General features: G+C 47.8%; 1 protein-coding gene and 1 long non-coding RNA gene across 2 annotated transcripts in view; one reads left to right on the forward strand and one right to left on the reverse strand.

Moving 5' to 3' along the window:
- SEC31B (SEC31 homolog B, COPII coat complex component) overlaps positions 1 to 20,185 on the forward strand; it is a 255,192-nt gene that overhangs the window by 118,409 nt on the left and 116,598 nt on the right. The gene's annotated exons all lie outside the window — the stretch shown is intronic.
- LOC139828499 (uncharacterized) overlaps positions 1 to 20,185 on the reverse strand; it is a 65,029-nt gene that overhangs the window by 18,951 nt on the left and 25,893 nt on the right. The window contains exon 2 of the long non-coding RNA XR_011740177.1: positions 17,424 to 17,650. This is a non-coding gene — a long non-coding RNA (uncharacterized lncRNA). The remainder of the gene's footprint in view (positions 1 to 17,423; positions 17,651 to 20,185) is intronic.

The raw sequence follows: 20,185 nt of genomic DNA on the forward strand, positions 1-20,185 counted from the left end.
ATCCACTAGATGTGGTGAGGGACTCAACTACAAAGAAGTGCAGCAAAAGCACACCTCTGAATACCTCTCTCAGACCTGAATTTGTACACAGGGGAGTATTAAAGTTCTATACAAAAAAACTTCCTTTACATTTCCCTGAGCAGAATACTAACTTACTGAGCATTGCGGGGGGGAAAAAATACTCATCAAAGCTGCATACAGCTCCCAGGTGCTCCCTTCGTTGTGGGCCTGTATGATGCAGTGACTACAGGAGACCAAGACCTGAATCTCAAGCTCAGTATTCAGCTGTTGGAGCGATGGCTGTGGTGAGCAGCCAGCCCTGTCCCCGGTGAGGTTTGCTTCTCTTTGCAAAGACACTGATTTGGTGTCTACTGGTAGTAACGAGATCCTTTCTCTTGGCTCCAGTACATAACTGTATCATTCCTCAAGCTGGAATATTAAACATGCTGGCAGATTGTCATTAAAACTCTCTTTACTTTATTATGTGTTTTTGCTTCAACAGCCAAAACTGGAGGAAAGAAAGAGAGCAAACGATTTTCCTGTATGCTGGCTGTAAGACACTTTGTGAGCACCAAGCTGACTCCCATCAGAAGAAGCAGTGCTGTACAGCACCGCATGGGACTAGACCGGTGTTTCAGACTGGAACAGCTCCCACCAGGGTACCTGACCTCCTCATAGCCAAGACCGTGTTTTAGTGTGACAACAGATGTCATAATCCCTTTGGGCTTTTTGCAGGCAGCAAACTGAGGCATTGGATAAATGAAATGACATGGAAAAAAATCAGCTGGAGAGCAGAAGAGCACTCAGGTCCCCAGAGTAGCTGGTGGCTGATCTCTCACCTTCAGCCCCTTGTGCTCTTTTACTGAGACACCTGAGTGTCACACTATGGATACAACACGTCTGAACTGGATCCTGAAGAATCACAGTGGTCTCCATGCCCTGCTCAGCATGGACTAGGAGAACTTGATGAGGAATGAACACCCCATGCCTTCATGACTTTAAGCTTTGCATTAATGAGCAAATTATTTTTATGGCTTCTCTGGAACTCAGATCACGCACCAGGTCCTTGTGTGATGGGTCACCTCTCTATGCCATCACCTTAATTTCTACTGTTCATTTTGTTTCTTCCGTGTCTTCTACACTTCACCCTTCCTCTCTTCCTAAAGAATGACACAAACCTGAGGACAGACCCACAGCACATTGTCACTGTAATGCAAATTATTCCCCTACACTCGGCAGAAAAGCAGTAGAAAGAGAGGCCACAGATACCTTATCCCACCCTCTTTCATCCTTGGGCCACCCAGACTGGCTGCCCTTGAGCAAGCATTCCCACCACCGGAAGAGGTTCTCAGTATTAGCTGATGGCAGGAGATGCTGGGGAAATCAGTACCAGTGGACAAGGCCAGACATGGGGAGGGGAAGATGTTGAGAGGTGAAGGGGGGCACTAGAGGAGGAGTGGAAAGGAGGAAGGATGGAGGAGAGAACGGTGAGGGAAATCAGCGGATTTCAGGGTGGCTGCACACCTTTTCTGGTGTCTGAGGTTCTCCAGGCATCAGCCTGCTTGCAGGGCTCTGACTGGTGCTCCATTTCCAATTTGGCTTGCTTGAGAGCATAAACCTCCCTCCAGTCTGGGCACCAATAAAAGAGGCAGCTCTGCAGAGTCTGCACTCCGCTGTGGCAAGCTGCCGACTTTCATTTCTTTTTACTACTGACTTTGTGTGTCTCTTGCCCCTTCCTCCCATTCTGAGGACTTTATGGACTGAGACACAGTATCCTCCTTCCCCAGAGCAGGGCCTGGCTCTAGACCTGGAATTCCAGGATATTTCCAGGGTTGTCTCTGGACAGCAGCTGCAACCATTGCTGTCTGCAGCACCTAGCCCTGTCTGAAATGCCGCACCAAAGCTGCCATCCTGTGAGGCTGACACCCCCATCACTGACTGACATGGGACTTCTCCATCAGAGCCCCTCTTTCTCCTTTCAGAAGGGCACCTATGCATCTGTGTTGCCTACCCTAGCTTTAAGAAGGCACCAGGATACCCAGGCATCTCATTTAGCCCTCTTCAGATGAGGCCTGACACCCCTCCTGGGGCATGCTTCTCCCCACAGCCAAGGACAGCCATGCCCCACTGCTTGATGCCCCACCACTTCACATGAATCAGCTCCACACCGCAGCTGTAGCTGAAGACCATACGGGTGCTGCTGACTTCCCTGACTGCCGTGTGCTCTGCTCATTGCCACCTTGCCCTGGTGGAGGTGCCCACTGCTCACCACAGTCACTCGCGGGAATGTGTTTGGGGAGGAGGTTGGCACCTGTGAAAGAGACTGCACGTCACGTGCTGCTGACTCTGAGAGCTGATTAGGCAATTAAAACGTTCCAAAGAGGAGAAGAGCAAATGACAGAGAACAAATGAAAGTGAAGCACAGCCAGGAAACAACCTGGCTGCAAAATGGTACCTTACGCACAATTCATCACAGTTCTGTATGCCAGACTGACAGACAAAAAAATCCAACTATCCTTCAGAATAGAAGTTTGGGCTGAAAAAAGTGGGTTTTCCAAAGAAAGATGTCAATTTTTCCAGCAGTTTCCACCATTATTTGTCTTTTAATGAAGGTCCAGCTCCCCCCTGTCCCTGAACAAGCACTCATTTTCTCAGAGATGTCCACGGAAGAACCATTTCCCAGACACAGGCTTGAACCTTGACCCTCCCATTGGCGTGTTATTCCTTTCCTGCTCCAGTCCTTGTTGTGCTTTGCTCTGTCCAGCCTGGCACACGGAAACAAGTTCCAGAAAACAAACCAAAACAAGCAACCAAAAAACAAACTAAACAAAACAAAACAAAAAAACCAACAGGATATTGAGAACAGTGTGATTTCAGTTCACCCAACAACTGGCCTTCTGACACCTCTCCACATCCACCTGTGTTGATTACTTTTACTGTACCAAATGTATCCAAGCTGTCACAGACAGTTCCAGAGCAGAACAGGAGGCATCAAGATGTTTTGTTTTGTCTTCTGATAAAAGTTGTAACTTCTAAACTTCACTTTGCAAATCTTGGCCTCCAGCACCCCTGCTGGCTGCTCCCTCTTCCACTCAGCAGCACACACATGGGCACACAATTTCTGACACATGTGTCCTGTATATTATGATTATTGCACATTTCATTATGCCCCTGTGCATGTTTCGCAAGACACGCTCCAACATGTATGTGTCTGAATCCCCTGGACACTGGGATTACTCCAGTCCGATTTTGTTATGCTTGTGGCTGCAGTTCAGGACACATGCATGGAAGTGCCCCATGACAGTTCCATGTATGAACACACACGAAGTTGCATTTTGTCTGTAAGGTCATGTATTAAGGACCCAGTCTGCAAATATCTTACGGCAGAATTGTGGACAAACTTTGTTTAAAATGCAGATATTTATTTTATCCCATCTATACCTCCATTGTATATGTATGTGGAAGTATTTTATGAAACTGTAGGCTGTACTCCGTAATATCCACTTCATACATAGCTGGTTTGTGAGTGGAGTGGTTCTTTATTCTATTTTTGCATGGGTACCAATAAGTATACGAACAGCAGAAGAGGAGGAAAGATCACACTGGGAAATCAAATATCTTGGTATTTGTGTTTGTGTTTCTTCTTCACAGGTCTCTTTTTGCCTCAAGGAGCCACTTACCGGGCTGAAATACTGCAAGATCTGGTCTTCTTGTAGTATTCCTACCAGCCAGAGAGTGGAACACCCTGAGCAGAACAGATCTTACATTATTTCAGCTCCACAGAGTGCTCCCTGAGGCATCAGCGAGAAGCATAACCACAGCTACCAAGGCACAGAAAATGCTTGCAACACAGATGCAAGTGCTGAACTCTGAGAGTTCCTTCCTCAGAGGCACAAGTGGCCAGATGCTGTGTCCAACCAGGCTGAGCCACACTGCAAAGCTCAGGGTGGGTGTCCTGCAAGAGGTCTGGCTCAAGTGAGGGTGACAGAGAGCTGAGCTCAATCCAAACTGCAGGAACAGGACTACAAGAGTCTTTTTGCAAGTTCATGGTCCATGACCGGAAGCACTCACACTCCCAGGGGGCACAGGACACGGGAGAGCTGGAGCCAAGCTCTCTGTCATTTACACACTGCTCTTCCAGCATCACCTCCAGGATGGAACCCCAGTTTGGGCTGGAGTCATTGGACGCACAGCAGAAACTAGCTCACACAGTCTGTCTGTGCTCCCCATGGGGCTAGAAGATTTCAAGGTGGCTGGTGCACAGCTTAGTTGGAAGGTGCCCATCTCTGATACCATACACCAGAGTTCTACACTTCCAACGTGAAACCAGACCTCAGTAAAACAAATGGTAGTTCTGGACTTGCTGTGATGCTCCTTGGCGCAGGGTTGCTCATGGCTGGGTGATGGAGATCATGTGGTTTGCAAGCCAAGGATTAATTTATTTTTGCTGCCGTACGACATACCCAAAACACTCCCGTGTACTCCCATAAGAACCTTTCAAATACCTTAAAGACAGACATTAGCAGAGCAGCACCAACAACAAACCAATAATGCAGACACAACCCCCAGCAATGTATCCACTTTCATCAGCAAAGCTGCTTCTGGTGGAGGATGAGGGGTGCATCCTCCCCCTCCTTCCATCAGCATCATTGGTTGCAGTTTGCCAAATTATGTGATTGGGGCGATACACTTGCACTGCATTTCCCTTCACTTCATGGTGGATCTGGACATCAATGTAGACAAAAGCCCCAGTGTCCAACTCTGCTTTATTGAAGATGACTGAGAGCTTTGGCTTTTCTACAATAACAAAAAGAAATTTTCTATAGGGACAAATATTTTTCAAGTAACATCTTCTATCTTGTCAAAATGTTAGGAGAAATGTTTCATTGCCTACTAACTGTACTAATTTCTAGAAATGGCTAGAATATAGAAATTCCGGCCTACAGGAAATTCTGTTAGTTCTACATTTATTTTCATCATGAAGTGAAAAGAAAAATGGAGTGGACAGGATGGGGTAGAACAGAATGTTAATTCTGAAACAAATTCAATGCAGAAGCATGAAAATCATGTTAAAGTTTATGTTTCAGTAGCACTGAAAAGACAAAATGGCTTATAAATATAATGAGAAAGGCAAAAACAAATAATCCATTGCATTTCAGGTCAGTTTAAATCTCTGCCAAAAATTCCAGTCAACAGTTAACATTTCCAGAAAATGGTTCAATTTGGAGGATTCTGCATTTTCCAATGGAAAACTGGTCCATCAAAATTCTTTTTTTGATCAGCTCTCTTGATTATAGTACGCTACTAAAGAGGGATGTTTTCCGCTGTAACCATTTTTTTCTAGCTGCAGGCATGTAATTTACACTTATATTTCAACTGACTAATACCACATTAAGCATCCTCTCAGAACTGGACTTTCATTATCAGAGATTACATAACAACAAAAGAAAGCAGCTATAATGGCCAAAAAACCTGGCGCCTGTGGCAGGGCAGCCCATGATGCTCTGCCCCACAGGAGCCCTGTGCCGAGGAGTGGGGCAGCCTGGGGGTCCCCACCCGCACCCCCCGCAATGCTGCAGCGCTCCTGCATCCTGCGCCCCCCAAAGAAGCAGCCTGTGCCCCGGTAGCTCTGCACTGAGCTAAACCCAGAGCAGAAACACGTCTTTCTTGCGTTTGAATCAGCTAGAGTCAAGTGGAAAAGCCATTAAGCTCTGGGCATTTTGTTCCTTCTTTTTCCCCAAAATTATTTTCTTTTTCCTGTTTCTTGCTTCGTGCTTTTTTTCCTCGCTCCCTTCTGCTAACTCTCCCCTTCTTTCTTTCCTATGATTTTGTCCTTTCTATCAGAGTTCTCTGGTAGGCATTGCCCTCACTTCACAGCTGCATGTTTGCAGCTCATTGTGCTGGCTGCTTTGGCATCCTCCCCAGCCCACCAGTCAGCCCTGCATGATCGGTGGACTCGTTCTTTCCAAGGCCTGGTTTGGAGACACTAAGTTTCCCCTTCCAGTGGCTCTGGGCTTCAGCAATTCAGCAAGGACATCATCCTAAACCCACCCTTGGAGTGACACAGCGGGCAGCCCCAGACAGGAGCTTTCCCCTCTCAGCCACCCTATTCACACAGCATTTCATCAGAAATAAAAAAAAGACAAGTTAATCTCTTTGGGCTGAAAATGAAGGAAACAATGGGTGTAAAAAAACGGTGAGAGAAATGATATTTCCCTCCTTCGGCAAAGGGGCAGGTTGGGGGTGGGAAGGAGTGTGGGGGGTGGGTAGAGGGAAGGAAGGTTGCTTTATTTTATTGATTTAAAAAAAACCACACACATATCCCACAGGCGCCAAAAAGCACAGGGCAATGATTAATGTCCCCTCAGAAAAAGAAATTATATAGAATAAATTAAACTACTGTGGCAGCAAATTGAAAAATAAGGATGTAAATGAGGTTTGAATACTTAATATCTGAGAAGGGGAAGCGAGTCCCAGGCATGGAGAGAATGGTGAGAAATTGTCAGTGACCCAAGGGGAGACATTCCCTTCTCCCAGCCCAGGACCCCCCTGCTCCGGGCAAGAGCCGGCAGCATGGAGCCAGTGTCAGCAGCAGAGCAGGGGCGGCTCACACCCGGAGATGGAGCCAGCCATGCTCAAGCCTGTGGTTGCTCCTCCAGCTGAGCCATGCATGGGAATTTTCACTCCATGCAGAGACCAATATTGGGCCCAGCGACTTCAGGTGGTCTCAAATCAGCATTTCATGGTGCAGGCTAAGGGAAAGCCAGGAAGCGGCAGAGATTTACCTGTATTTGCTGCGTGACCTGCAGCATTTTCCCCAAGGAAGTGCGGACTGATAGTTCCTCAGCATCAGTGTCACCTCCATGTCATGCCAGCAGGGCCATACACATCACTGTGTGTTGTTGGCAGAGAATTTTGCTACTCAAGTGAATGTGTTTGGTCTGCGCTGGATGCTCGTGTTAGCAGCAGCCTGGTTAAAAGTTGGGGCACGCAGACCTCCTGCTGTAGTAAGCCAGCCCAGCCCTGTCAGGCAATGTCAGTGTGTGCCAGGAGCAGAGGAAGAGAAACTACACAAAACAGGGGTGAAGGGAAAGCTGTGGTGAAGACATGCTATCTCCACACTGGACTTGTTTGTATGAAAAAATCCTGGCCATGGTCCTTATTCCCAGGACTTCCCCAGCTCAGGTCAGCCAGGCTGCAAGAGTGATCATGCCTGGATTTGGATGCAGGCTGGCATTTGCCATGCAAAACTGCAACAGCTTTATTAAATCCACTAGCTGTCAGCTTGTGTTTCACATGCTGTGTGGTGTGGTCACCCTGGATGACAGATTAGCAGGTCTACAGAAATCAAACTTTGGCTCCCATCTCTGGCACCAATTTATTGCATTGCCACCATCAAGTCACTTCTTTCCCCCTCCCAGGCAGGGCAACACTACAGTGCAGCAAGACCTGGCACTGAAAAGCATGGAGATTTATCTTCAGGTATTAGGTCCGTGGAGCTGGTGGTAAGTTCTGGGAGCGAGGAAGGATCCTATGGGAAACCTGTCCTTCTGCTGGATGCTGCCATGTGCAGCCAGCCCTCAGGTTTGTTTTCCATTCTACAGATGTGGATGAAAGATCCTGACTGGGGATTAAATGTTTTGTTTACATCAAAACAAAACATGGGGGACAAAAAGCTTTCCTTGCAGCTCATTCTAAGAGGTGGCTGGGCAGCAAGAGTCCACCTGTACCAGTGGCGAGGAACAGGCTGCTGATACCAGAGACAGCAAAAAGCCACTGTGGTCCTGCTTCAGACCACAGGCTGGGTTTCTGTCCTCCTGTCACCAGTGAGAGAAGTGGTGAGGCTGGAGAGAAAAAACCCAGTTATGCACAAAAATGGGAGGGAAGAAAACTGCTGCTCCAGTTCCTGCTGAACTGAGACCAGAAGGGTGGCTCAGCCTGGGGACAGCTCCTGCTCCCAGAAGCTCGCTGCTGGTTTGGGGTCAGGTGCAGACTTGGCCATGGGGAATATTTGTCAAACGGCAGAGAGGCAGAACGAAGAGGGGGCAGAGTACACGGGTAACAGCTCAACGGGGTGCCTGAGTTTGGGCTGAGGGTTCAGTAACAGAGCACCTTCCCATGCCCTTTCACCTTAACCTCAGGCACAGTCATTAACCTGACCCAATGGGAAATTAATATTCCCAAAATTGCCAGAGAGCTACTTGCTCTGGCTTATTTTCTTTCCATCTGGCCGTGGTAGAGGAGAGCCTGTCCTTAGCTTTCTGCTCAGCTGGCTCTTTCTCTTTTTATCTCTTGTCTCTCCATCTCCTACCCAGCCCCCTCTATCTCTGCATACCCTCTCAGCTTCCCTCTGCCAGTGTGGGTAAGCGTGCGTGTGTGTGTGTGTGTGCGTGCACATGTGTCCCTCTCTCTTCCCTTCTGTCTTTTTTGTTCATATATATTTAGTATTTATTTACAAGCTTGATTTTTTTCCCTCTGAGTGAAGCCAGGCATGCACAGAAATCCTTAAGATGCTATAAAGCCGCTGAGGTATAAAATGGAAAGTGCTTAGCCTGCCTGTACAGAAATATCTCACTGCGCCGCACTGGAAGCCACCGAAGCTGGGCACTGTAAATCTCATAGAGTTTAGCTTGTTTGTTTACACCATGATGATGATCTAAAGAGAAAAAGAGGGAGAGCAAGAGGGAGAAGCTCTCGGTACCCCTGTCAGGCCACGGCACATATCCCCTCCCCAAACCATTTATTGGGCCTCATGAGCAGGGTGCCTTCCAGTCCCATAGATGGCGGCTGGGCCAGCGGTGCCTCCGCAGCCCAGCTGAGGACAGCTCAATGGTGGGGCAGGGGAGACGTGGCCTCTTTGATGTTGTCCTTTCCAGGAGGCAGGGCAAGGTGGCTTCTGTGTTTCCCAAGGCCACTCCGAGAGACATGTTAGGAGGATCTCCCACTGCTGGAACACAGTGGGCTTTCTTGCTTAGTACTTGCTGGTCAATCCAAGTCTCTTTTTGACTGTTCAGCCTTGGCCTCAGTGGCTTTCAGAGGTCACCATGAACAGCCACCAAAGGTCTTCCTAAAGACTTAGAAACAGCCCTTGCTAGAAGCAATGAGCCAAAGAAAACCCGAACCTGGGGGAAAACGGTTCAAATTTTGACTCCTTTGTTACCTTGCATGAACGAGAGTCCCTGTTTGAAACCCGTCATGCCCATGTCCCTGAATCAGAGCTCCACCACCACCCTTCTTTTCAAGCCCATCTCTACAACAGGGCCCAAGTGAGGATCCCACATGACAGCCTCTTGTGGGGCTCAGGTTTTGCTCCCACTGTCTCCAGGTAGGTCCAGCTGTGACTCTGGGGGACACTGGCACCTCAGCACACATCAGGATGGGCCCTGCCATTTGATGCTGCCCCACAAAGTGATCCCCTCACTCCTCTCCCGCGTGGCTGTGCTGGCAGCCAAACTGCCAGAGCTGAGTTGGATTCGTGTGCTGCCCCTGCAGAGAGGAATTGTGCAGAGCCCTGGAGAGAACACAGCAGGAGAGCCCCTGTTTCACAGATCCCCACTGTGATCGTGGAGGACCAGCAGCCAAATTTCTTCATATGCCAAACACAGTGGTCTACATCTGAGCAAAAGATGGAGCCATGGTAGCACAGATGAGACGAGACTTGAGAAGGAAAGCCAAAACAGTCTAAATCAGAAATTGTAAGTGCTATATATAGTACAGTAGCTGAAAGACACTGGAAAATGTGAGACCCTGCAGTGACAGCACTGTAAAAACCTATCTTGTTTAAAAAAACAGCAGCCTGCTATACCTGTTCCATACATGTGGGAAATTCAGCCTACAATGCTGATGTGACCTGATCCAAACCACACAGGGAGGTTGCTGTGGATCTGAGAGTTGAACTCAGGTGTCCTAGATATCAGACCCACTCTAACAGGGAATGTATAAAAGCCTCAGACACAGGAAAAAAAAAAAAAAAAAATCAGATGTTGTCTTAAGTAGTAATGGGCAGAGAAAGTACGAAGGAAGGAATTCTACCCGCTCCATGGGTGGCTGCACACAGCTGAGGGTGCCAGGACCACCAGGCTGTCTCCCAGCTTCAGCACCACATGGCATACACAGAGAAACTTCTGCTTTGCCATCAGTCTGCATGGATTTGCACTGTCCAGATACAGCAGTGGAAGAGAAAGTTGGAGTTCAACATCTACTTGGCACACTGGTGAGTTTGCAACTCTTTCTATGAGCACCCATTGGAAAGACAGCTCTGTCCATCCTCTCCCCCAAAAAAACTGCAAGCATGAAACCTACAGATAAACAGCTGCAGGTGGTTGTTGACTCAAGCTCTTCTGTACCCTGTTATTCCTAAAAGCTGCTGTGCTTCCTAGGCAAGAGGAGGAGAAATTGGTGGAAAGTGCAAAAGCAATTACTCCTTGGGGTGCCAGCTGGCCACTGCAGGATGCTAAGAGGGTGCAAGAGTGCTCCCCGAGGGAAGGTGGCTGGTTCATGGTGTTATGCTGGGTGAGAGCTGCAAGACCCTTTCACCACTGGAGCCAGAGAGAACAGAATCTCAAAGTCCCTGCTTGCAAAGACAATTTGCATTAAGGCTTGTTGGCAGAAAGGAAGGTAATGTTTTTGTAGGACCTACAGCTAGGCAATGACTTGTCTGTGCATTTTGATACATTCCTCCTCCTAGGGATGCACGCATGTTGTGAAGGACTTCCCATCACTGCTTGAGGAGAAACTGAGTCCTGCCACAAAGATAAAGAGTTCACGCACAGTAAGGTTGGATTAGCCTTGAAATCTTTCCTCCTTAATCTTTTGCTGAAATCCTTCTTTTTTTTGTTTGCTTTTCTCTTCCTTCCCAAATGGCTTCCTGGCCTCTTCTTTAAGGGCGCAGGCCAGGGCCCAGAGTAGGGGTCTCCACAGTGCTGAGAACAGGCCCCCAGACAGCCGCAGCGAAAGGGATGCTGCAATCCTAAATGCCCTGTGCGCTCTACATATTGTGGAAAAAGCTGTTGCATTCATCAATGTCAGACGCAGAGTTTGAATAAATTTGAATGCACTCAAGCGTGTTCCCTGCAGTTTTCTATAATATCACTTTCCAGTTTGAATATTTCACTTACTTTTTTTCAAATTCCTTTTTATCCACCAGTTTTTCCTCCTTTTCATCCTCTGCTCCCGTCCTCTTCTTCTACCTTATTCCCCTCTCCAGGTTTTTATGTTAGCAACCCAAGCACCTGGACAAGGAGGCCATGCTGCAAGCTTCCTCTCAGCAGTGCCCTGGAAAAGGCAGTCACTTCTCACACTGTACTCATGCCTTCCCAGCTGTTGGCCAGCCTGAACATCTTCCCACTGCAGAACAACACCCCAAGGGACGCTGTGCCTAGGATAAATAAAGTGTTTGCAATGCATCGGTGAAAGATCAACTTGTGAGGGTCTCACAAGCGGTTCTCGGTTGCCTTGGCCCGCTGGCTGGGTTCTCTGGGGCTCTGGCAGTGTAAAGGGGACAATGTCATCAAACACTGTCATGAGCAGGGACCCAGCTACCCATGTAACCTGAAGGTCAGAGCTAGTCACTGAGAAGCAGCAGGTCTGCAACTGATCTGCTGGCATAACATGGTGGTATCCCACAATTACTCCAGGGCAAACAGTGTAAACCGAACTCATTATTTCCTTCCTCCTCTTTGCCATCAGCCTGGAGTAAACCCATCAGCCTCTTTAGAATCCCACATTTCAATGTGTCCTCTGTAAGGGAAACTGAACTTATGAGTGTGTTCGTAGACCACTGAGCGATGCAAGCTAAACAGACCTGCTAAAGGGTTAATTACACCCTTAACCAGCCAAAAAAAATGGGGTGCTATTTGTAATCCTGATTTTGGGTTAAGTTTCCATGCCTTCTGTACAAGGAAGAGAAATGGCTTGTACCAACCTGGCCAGACAGGCACCCCTGAGATGGTCAGTCCTTGTCCAGCACTGCGTGTCCTGGGGACAGAGCGGGGAGCATGTTGGGGACTCGCAGGGGACAAAGGCCTGATGGCACCAGAGAAGGCATGAATTCTGCTGCTTGTATTGAGAATTCACTGCTTTCCCTTGTAGTGAAAACTCTATGATCTTGTGACTAACCACTTTCCCCTTTCACTGTTTTTGATTTATATCCCATTACTTCGCCTGTTTGTGCCTTGCAGACATGAATTTTTTCCCTGACATCTCCTATGCAGCAGCCACGTCAAAACCTTTGATAAAATAATAGTGGTAAGACGTTTGCATGGCTGTTTTTATGTTTCCAGGGATATAGACATCAATTAAAACTCTTCATACAATCTGATCCATCGTTATTAAAGGCATTAATACTGGCACGCCTCTCAGATTAGGGGCTGCTCACCGGGCGATGGAGGGAAGCAGGCAACATTGTCCGCATGCGTCCCCTTTCTGCTCGGCTCCCACAGGGACGCCTCCTGCAGAACAACTGGCATGGGCTACCGAGGGCACCAGTGGCTGTACCGAACTGGGTAGGGGTGATACAGGGCAAAGGCATCCCATGGACAAGAAAAGCACAGCACTGCCCTCCCAACACCTCTCATATCCCCATGCGACCTTGAATAACAAATGCCAACTCTGCCAGTGACTCCCGCCCAGGCTGAAGGTGTCTGAGTTGCTTGAATGTCTGCCTTGAGGGATGGTTGGAGAGGGCAGCTGAGGCTGCAGCCATGAGGTGCTTGGTGCTGAGCATTCACTTAAGAAAAGGCAACCTTCAACAATATAGATAAGTGGAGAGGAAGAGAACGTGCAATTTTCCTATTGCAACTCATGTAGCATTTCCTTATCAAAGATGTCCACATTAACAAATAGAAGAAGCACCTCTTAACCAGGAGGAAACTGAGGTTGCATAGGTTATATTGTTAAATATGCCAGAGCAAGTACCTAATTGGAGGAAAAAATACGCATTATAGTGGTCAGATGGTGAAAAATGTCAGTGTCATCACCCAGGGTTTCACTTTGTAAGGAACCAGAAGGTCTGAATTATAGTTCCCTGCAGTCCTGACCAAACCCACATGTGCCCAGCTTTTCTCATCCAATACAGCCCAAAGCAATTTCTGCTGGAGCTGGAAACAGTTGGTGTTCCCATGTAACATTCTTACAATGCCTCTCATTGGGGGAAATATGAATTTGCAGCAAACATTTCTGGAGGCAAGATATTTCCATTTTCCCTCCAGCATCTCCACTGCCCAGAACCCATGTTCCTCCTGTTGGCACTGTACGATGAGGACAAAGGCTCCCTTTGGTGATGATGCCTGTCCCAGCATTGTCAGCAGACTCTACAATCAAAGTGAAACTACTACCTGTTCTGGGAAATATTTCCTCCATGCGCTTTTCCAAATCCTCCTTCAATGTAGCAACAAGATGTAGGGAATCCTGCTCAATGCATGGTCATTTACAGGCTACTGCTGTCTCTGCTGTATTTACATTATTTCAATTTTTTTTCTCTTTTTTTTTTTTTCATCCCTTGCCTTCCCTCTTTGACCAGCAGGAAGAAAAAACTAGTCGTTCTGCCTAGCATTTCCCATGAGAAAGGACAGTCAATATGACACACAATAGCCCCTGGTCTCCTCTCCCAGTCACACCAGCCACCTTCCCTCTGCATTCCTGAGGTCCAGGCGAAAGTGGTCAAGAGATGGTGGAAGACAGATGGGGGCCATATCTTAGGAGACAACCTCCTCCAGTAGTGACAATCCCTCCCCACAGGTGCAAAGGCTTTGAAATACACCAGGGTTTGGGGACAGCATGGACCCTGGGAGGCAATGGCTTTTCTTCGGTCCTGACTATAGGGCATGGGAAGATACCAGCCCAGCAGGTACTTTCTTGATGGCTCACCAAGCAGGATAAAGATGTGGAGAACTCCCTGGAGTATTGCTTCCCCTAGTTTTGCCCTGGGATGGTGGGATGGAAAGGTGGGAGGAAAAACTCCCCTTCCTCATCCAAAGGGAGCTTCAGGACCCTCCTGCTTGCCAGGCACCTCCTCACATCCCAGCACAGCCATCTCCTGCCCCCCAGTTTGTGCTATGGGCCTGCAGCTGAGACAGGCAGTGCTAAGGAAAATCACCCCCACTATGAGAGCTAGGGGGTGGTGGGGGAGCAAGGTGTGTGTACATCCTCCATTTTGGTGTCTCTTTTTAAACACTGGCTTTCCATTGCCCCAGGGGAGCTCTGGGGGAAGCATGTGTCTCTCAGGCACACAGCAGCCCTGACTGGGTAACGGTGCAGAACGTAAAGTGTTGTCTATTAGGTAGGAGACTGGTTAATACAAAGAGTTGTTGGTAATAACAATGTCCTTTCAGCGGTGACAGAGACAAAGTACCTGCATGTGGCGTGTACCACTGCGTGCAGCGAGTGATGGTCGCAGGGAAGCTTTGGAGATCATTTGAATTTCACATCCAGGGAGAGTCGGCCTATCATTAAAAAACCCTAATTTCAGTGTCAGGTGGAGTTCCAGGTAATCGATCATGGTGTCAGCTGGCACAGGCTTCCCCTGCCTCCTTGCCTTGCCTCCAAGTCAGCCTTGTTTTTTTCCAATTAAACTTGTTGCTGGGATCCAGAGGGAAGTGTGGGACTGCAGGAAAGGCACAGCACATGGCCCCGCTCAGTGCCAGTGAGGTGGGGGCTGATGGGGCCAGGAAGGTGGGTCTGAGGGCTGGTGGAGGATGAGAATGGTTGGGCGTAAATAAAGAGGATGCTAAGAAAATTATCTTTGCTGCGGCAAGGGGCAAAAGGAGCTTGCGGTGGGGGAGTCTCAAAACATCATTGCCTCTTGGAGAAAGCATTGCATGAGACCCTCTGTGCATTATTGATGCTGTCAAGCCCCACCAACTGGTTTTTCTGCCTCCCACATCCTCCCTGCGCCCATCAGTCTTTCAAACCCCTGTGCCACTGTGGGTCTCGCCCTGTATTCACTGTCCTTGTCCTTTATCTCACACTTTTCCTCCCCCATACCCACACAGGAATCCCTGACATCCCCAGCCCCTTTCAGCCCTCACCAGCCAGCTCTCCAGAGTCCAACTCTTGTTCTCCAGAATCAGATTCCATTTAATAGCTACCATAAGGATCCCGGCTCCTCTCCACAGCCTCAGTTACCAGGGCAACATTTTTGGCAAGAGAACTTTTTGGTTACAAAACAACCTTCCTCTTTCCCCAAAGGTCAAATTTGCATGAAGAACTGTCATCAATAGAAACGTACTCTGTTTCCCATCATATTTCAGCCCAGTTTTAAAACTCCTATCTGTAACCAAAGTTGACTAAAGAGGCTTCATACAGGGGGAGAAAGATACTTCCAAAATGATGGCAATAAAACCTTGCTTTAGAAAACTGAAGGAATCTGTTCGAAAGAGAGCTTTAAATTCCTACACATGATCTGCAAGAAATCTCATTGCAATCCTACTACATAGATATGGTATTGAAATTTAAATATTTCTACAACATTTGCTTATTCCTTTGACTAGTTCTGCTTGCCACTGTGACTGTTTTGTAGCTAAGGTTTAGGAGCAGTAATACAGCTAACATTTATTGATGCTTATACCTACAGATCAGAAATAACAGCCCTAAGCAAGAACAGGACTGTGTGTCCCACATATGTAGTGAAAGACAGCTGTTGAGCCAAAAAAGGTGAAAACAAACTGGGCCAGACCCCTCATCCTATCTGAGAGGCAGGACGTGGACAAACACAAAGAATGAGACGCCTTGTTTTATGCAGTACTGAGGTGCATAACCCCAACAGGATGGTTCAGAAGAAAGGGGCTGCAGTAGGGGTAAGAGATAAGGAACATGGAATTTGGGGGCAGGATTACCCTGGTGGACTTCCTGTGCTCAGGGTTTTCATGCTCAAGTGATTTCTAAAGCCACAGCAAAGCAGAGGGAGGTGGCTCCGAAGGTCAGTGGGGGGTGAGCCAAGGTTTCACAGCCAGAGATCACCAGGGGCTGGCTGAATGGGTCATTCAGGGTTGAGCAGTGGGGTTTATAATGTGGATGGTCAGCAGACATGAGTTGGAGGGAAAACATAAAATTGATCTAGACTGCAGGTGCGGGCACAGCTGGAGAGTAAGCACTGAGGAGGTAGCAGTTGGAACAGCGCAGGCAAGCAGCTAGATTGGCCATCTCTGTGGCACAAGGACATTGCACATCTCTGCCAAGCCTCCATCTGACTTGTCCGAGTATCCACATGACCAGGAAAGGTCAAACTGGTCTAACTGCAGCACTGCAGAAATGCGATCTTTGTTTCCAAGACAGGAATTGGGCAGTGGGAAAGCCATTGCTGTAACGCTTAACCATAGATCTGGGCAGGGAGCCCGAATGCAGAAAGTTGAGGTTAGCACCATTCATTCTTGGATCAAAGGTCGTTGTGGGTTGGGAACATCCAGCCAAGGCTGGAAATCTCTCATGCACAGTAAATTTGCCATCTAATTTATGCCAGTGCTGCAGTGACAGTGCACCAAGAGCCGGTGGTCATTTTGGAGAATTTGCTAAGCTGTAGCTCCATGATGTATGAGAACCTGGTGAAGAGCCCTGCTTTCCCTCTTCCTCACATGGAACTGTGCTGGGCACGGGGCCACGTGTGAGCAGCAGAGACCTTCCTCGTGGCCTTCAAATCTGGGTACATAGACAGGATTTTACTTCCAGTCACCCAGTCCTCCCAGGACCTGGGACAACTTTTGATCTTGAGCCATATCAGTTAGGAACAGGACTTCTGCAGCTGATAGTTTTGCCTAGATGGTGTCAGTTGCTGTGGGGACCACATCAAGACACTTCTCATTTCTCTTAGCCAGTCAGGCACTATTTGCAACCCAGTTGACTGTAGAAGGTCTTCAGTGGGGAGCCTGGGCTCACTGCACTGGATACTTAGGAAATGGCCTGGACTGATCTGCCACAATGTTCTTCAAGCACAAAGAATACTATTCATTTTTGCAGGGCTCCAAGACAAAGACATGTGAAGAAGAGCATGAGTCGGTTACTATCTGCAAGGTGTACTAGTCACTGCTTGCCACTACTGAGCTTGCCGATCTGCAGTTGGAGAAGTTAATTTCTCAGGTGGCTGTGGGGTAGGGGGAGACCTGGCCTGAGCTTGGCTCTTCTGGCTGCCAGCTGAAGGGAAGGTACTATCCATGATCCCTCACAGAAGAGCTGGCAATGCCTGTGGCTTGTTGAGGTCACCTTTATGATGCAGGTCCCTGAAGGATAAACCTCAATGCCCAGGCTGAAACATCTCACTCTGTGCTCTCAGAGGAGGGCAGGCTTGGGGCTATGGCAGTGCTGTGTTCCCCAGCTGCGTACATACTGAGGTGTAAAACCAAGCTCATCTCCCCACTGCTACATGGATACCTGAGCACACAGACAGATGCAAAACAGGTTCAAGGACTGGGGACTGGAAGGGGGACACTCACGGTTTGAGGTCAGTTTGCAGCTCAGAGGGTGATACTCTGTGTGATCTGGTGTGAAGCACCTCACCTCTGGTCTTTGATTCCTTCTCTTCAGTAGGTGTATGGCCTACCAGTTCAGTCTGCTTGCATGGTCTCTTTGGTGCTGGCAATGACTGTCCCTGCAGCCTTGCACAACATTCCAGTTCAGCCCATCTGCACCGACAGGAGCTGCTGCAGTGGAAATAGCAATGCTGGAACGAGTGATAATGCATAATGAGAGAAGGTAAGTCTGGAGCTGACAGTCTTCACCTCCTAAGCTTACGGTAACAGTGACAAATCTCTCATCGTTTGTTCCTTCCTTGCCTGGCACTTTTGCTTCTCTTTAAATGGAGTTTATCATGGTGCAATGGGCTTTTTTCCAAGTTAATGTCTGTCAGCTCCAATTTGTTCAAATGACCTTTGTAATCTCAGGGGAATTTTAAAAATAAATAAAGAAAGGCCTGCTGGAGTGCTTAGGGAGGGTTTCACCTGACAGTCAATGATAGAGACACCTCAGAGCCTGCGAGCACTGCGTGCTCCCAGGACCAAGCCAGGGGAAATTGGCTGATTAGGGAAAAGACTCTGGGGTCTCAGGGATGTCCGCTTGATGGAACAGAGGACAGGGCTGAGCCACAGACACAGGGCTGCAGCTGGCAGCGAAGGGGAGCATGCAGCACCCAGTTCCCTGCATCCTTCTCTGAGTCCCATTGCCCCTATAGCAGGTACCTGGCCTTTCACTGTTGCGTGTGGGCTGTAAAGCAGGTTGCAGAAACCACAGGGCCATCAAGAACTATTGAACATCCATCAGCTGGCATTTGGGCATGAACAAGGCATATGGTGCATAAAGATCCCTTTGGCACAGTAAACAATGCTCCACAAGGCCAGAGTTCAATGACAATCAAGGCTTAGAATTAGTGCTCTGCCTTCCATGATTGTGGCAAAAACCCAGTCCTTGCAAGCTGTCCCCCACCCAGCCTTCCCTCCAGACCTCCCCTGAGTCAGTAGATATTTGCATGGCCTCCAGGATCTTGGCTTCAGCCCAGATATGGAGGATCCAGCCCAGGTCTGTATCCTAGTGTTCACAAGGAGTTGGAGGGCTCTTTTGGTTTATGTAGGGCCATCAGAATACAAGACATTATTATTATTTTCTTAATTCTTCTTAAACTTGACTTAAACAAGGAACACACCTCACCTGTTATATCACACATACACACAAACACGTACAGCCCTAAGAGGGAGGAAAATAATGGTATTGTATTTGCAGAACTAGGAAGAGCATCAGCACACTGTGTTCAGATTCTCCTGGTGCCAGATATGAGCCATAAACTGGACCAAAATGAGGGAGTTGTTTTAGGATTGTCTAGCAAGACCCATGGCAGAGGATAAGCCAAGGTGGGAGTCCACTACCTCAGCAAGGTCCTGCAACCAACCCAACTCCATTACAAGCAAAGCCTCCCACCACTGTCTGAAAGGGTGGTACTTCTTATACTATGTGATGCTGTCTCTGACAGAGCACCTGGGACTGGGCATACTGAGATAAAAGGATATTAGGACATCAGGACATTGCTACTTTAACAGAAAGTTAAATTCTAGCTTTAGGACAAAAATATGAATACATTTGCAATGACTTTGAGGTCTCTTCTGATCACTAGCATTCTGTGATTCTGTGTGACAGCACATCATAATGCTGGGATTGCAAATATGGCAGCATATTTCTTATCTGCTGTTCTTATTCTCTGTTTGCAACCCTAGGTGCATTTCTGGAGTATAAAGAAGAGGTGCATTTGGCCTCAAACCTTCCATAGTTGATGACATAACTACCAAGAGATTTGCAGATGAGACCTTATAACTGACCTTTGACATTACCAACTTTCTCAACATTAAAAAAAAGTATTACCTTGATGGGATGTTAAAGGGGGACAGTGAACGTAAACACAGTCAGTGATGTCTGCCTGAGTCTGTAGACAGCCTGGACTGTAGCTGAGAAAGGCAGATCTGCCTACGCTCATCTCGGTATGTCAGCTTTGAAACCCAGTGCTGACACTTTAGAAAGAACTACTCAAACAGCTTTCCTAGCTGCAAATTTTTGCAGATGCATGCAACTCTCTTAATTAGTCACCAGTCCCAGGTCATTTTCTGGTTCTCTCAAGAAGGCAAAACATTCAACTGTCTTTTCTTCAACAGCCAAACCACCCCTGTAGCTTTCATGTTACGAACATTTATGTTGCATTCAGAATGAGGCACCAACTCAAAGCATAGGAACAGCACAGAATAAAGACTTTACCATCAATTTCAATAAGTTTAAGAATCTTGGAATGATTCTATTGTTCATGCTTCTCCTCAGTTCATCTCTCCTGGTATACAGATCATGCTGCAGTCCTGCCTGTGTGCCTCCTTTTCCTTAACAGCAGGCATCACACCACTGCACAGCTCATCTCCAGCTCCATACTGCTGCAGTTTGATTATGACTGAAGCTGCAGCTTCACCAGGGGGAGGCACTGCGAATGGGAGACAGGATGGAGGATGTTGCTGGAGATGTCCTGGTGAGCTTCGGAGTGGCCTTTAGCTTTGAAACACTAGGACTTATCACGGGTTTGGGGGTTTTTGTGGTGTGTTTGGGTTTTTTGTTTGGTTGGTTGTTTTGTTTTCTTTTTTTGTTTTGTTTTGTTTTGTTGTTTTTTTACTTAATAAGGACAGAATTTAAAGCTGAAAGGATTGTGAAAGTTGCTTACTGCCTTGTTGTCAAG

The sequence above is a fragment of the Patagioenas fasciata genome, chromosome 8 (assembly GCF_037038585.1).
Source record: "Patagioenas fasciata isolate bPatFas1 chromosome 8, bPatFas1.hap1, whole genome shotgun sequence".
Classification (NCBI taxonomy): Eukaryota; Metazoa; Chordata; class Aves; order Columbiformes; family Columbidae; genus Patagioenas; species Patagioenas fasciata.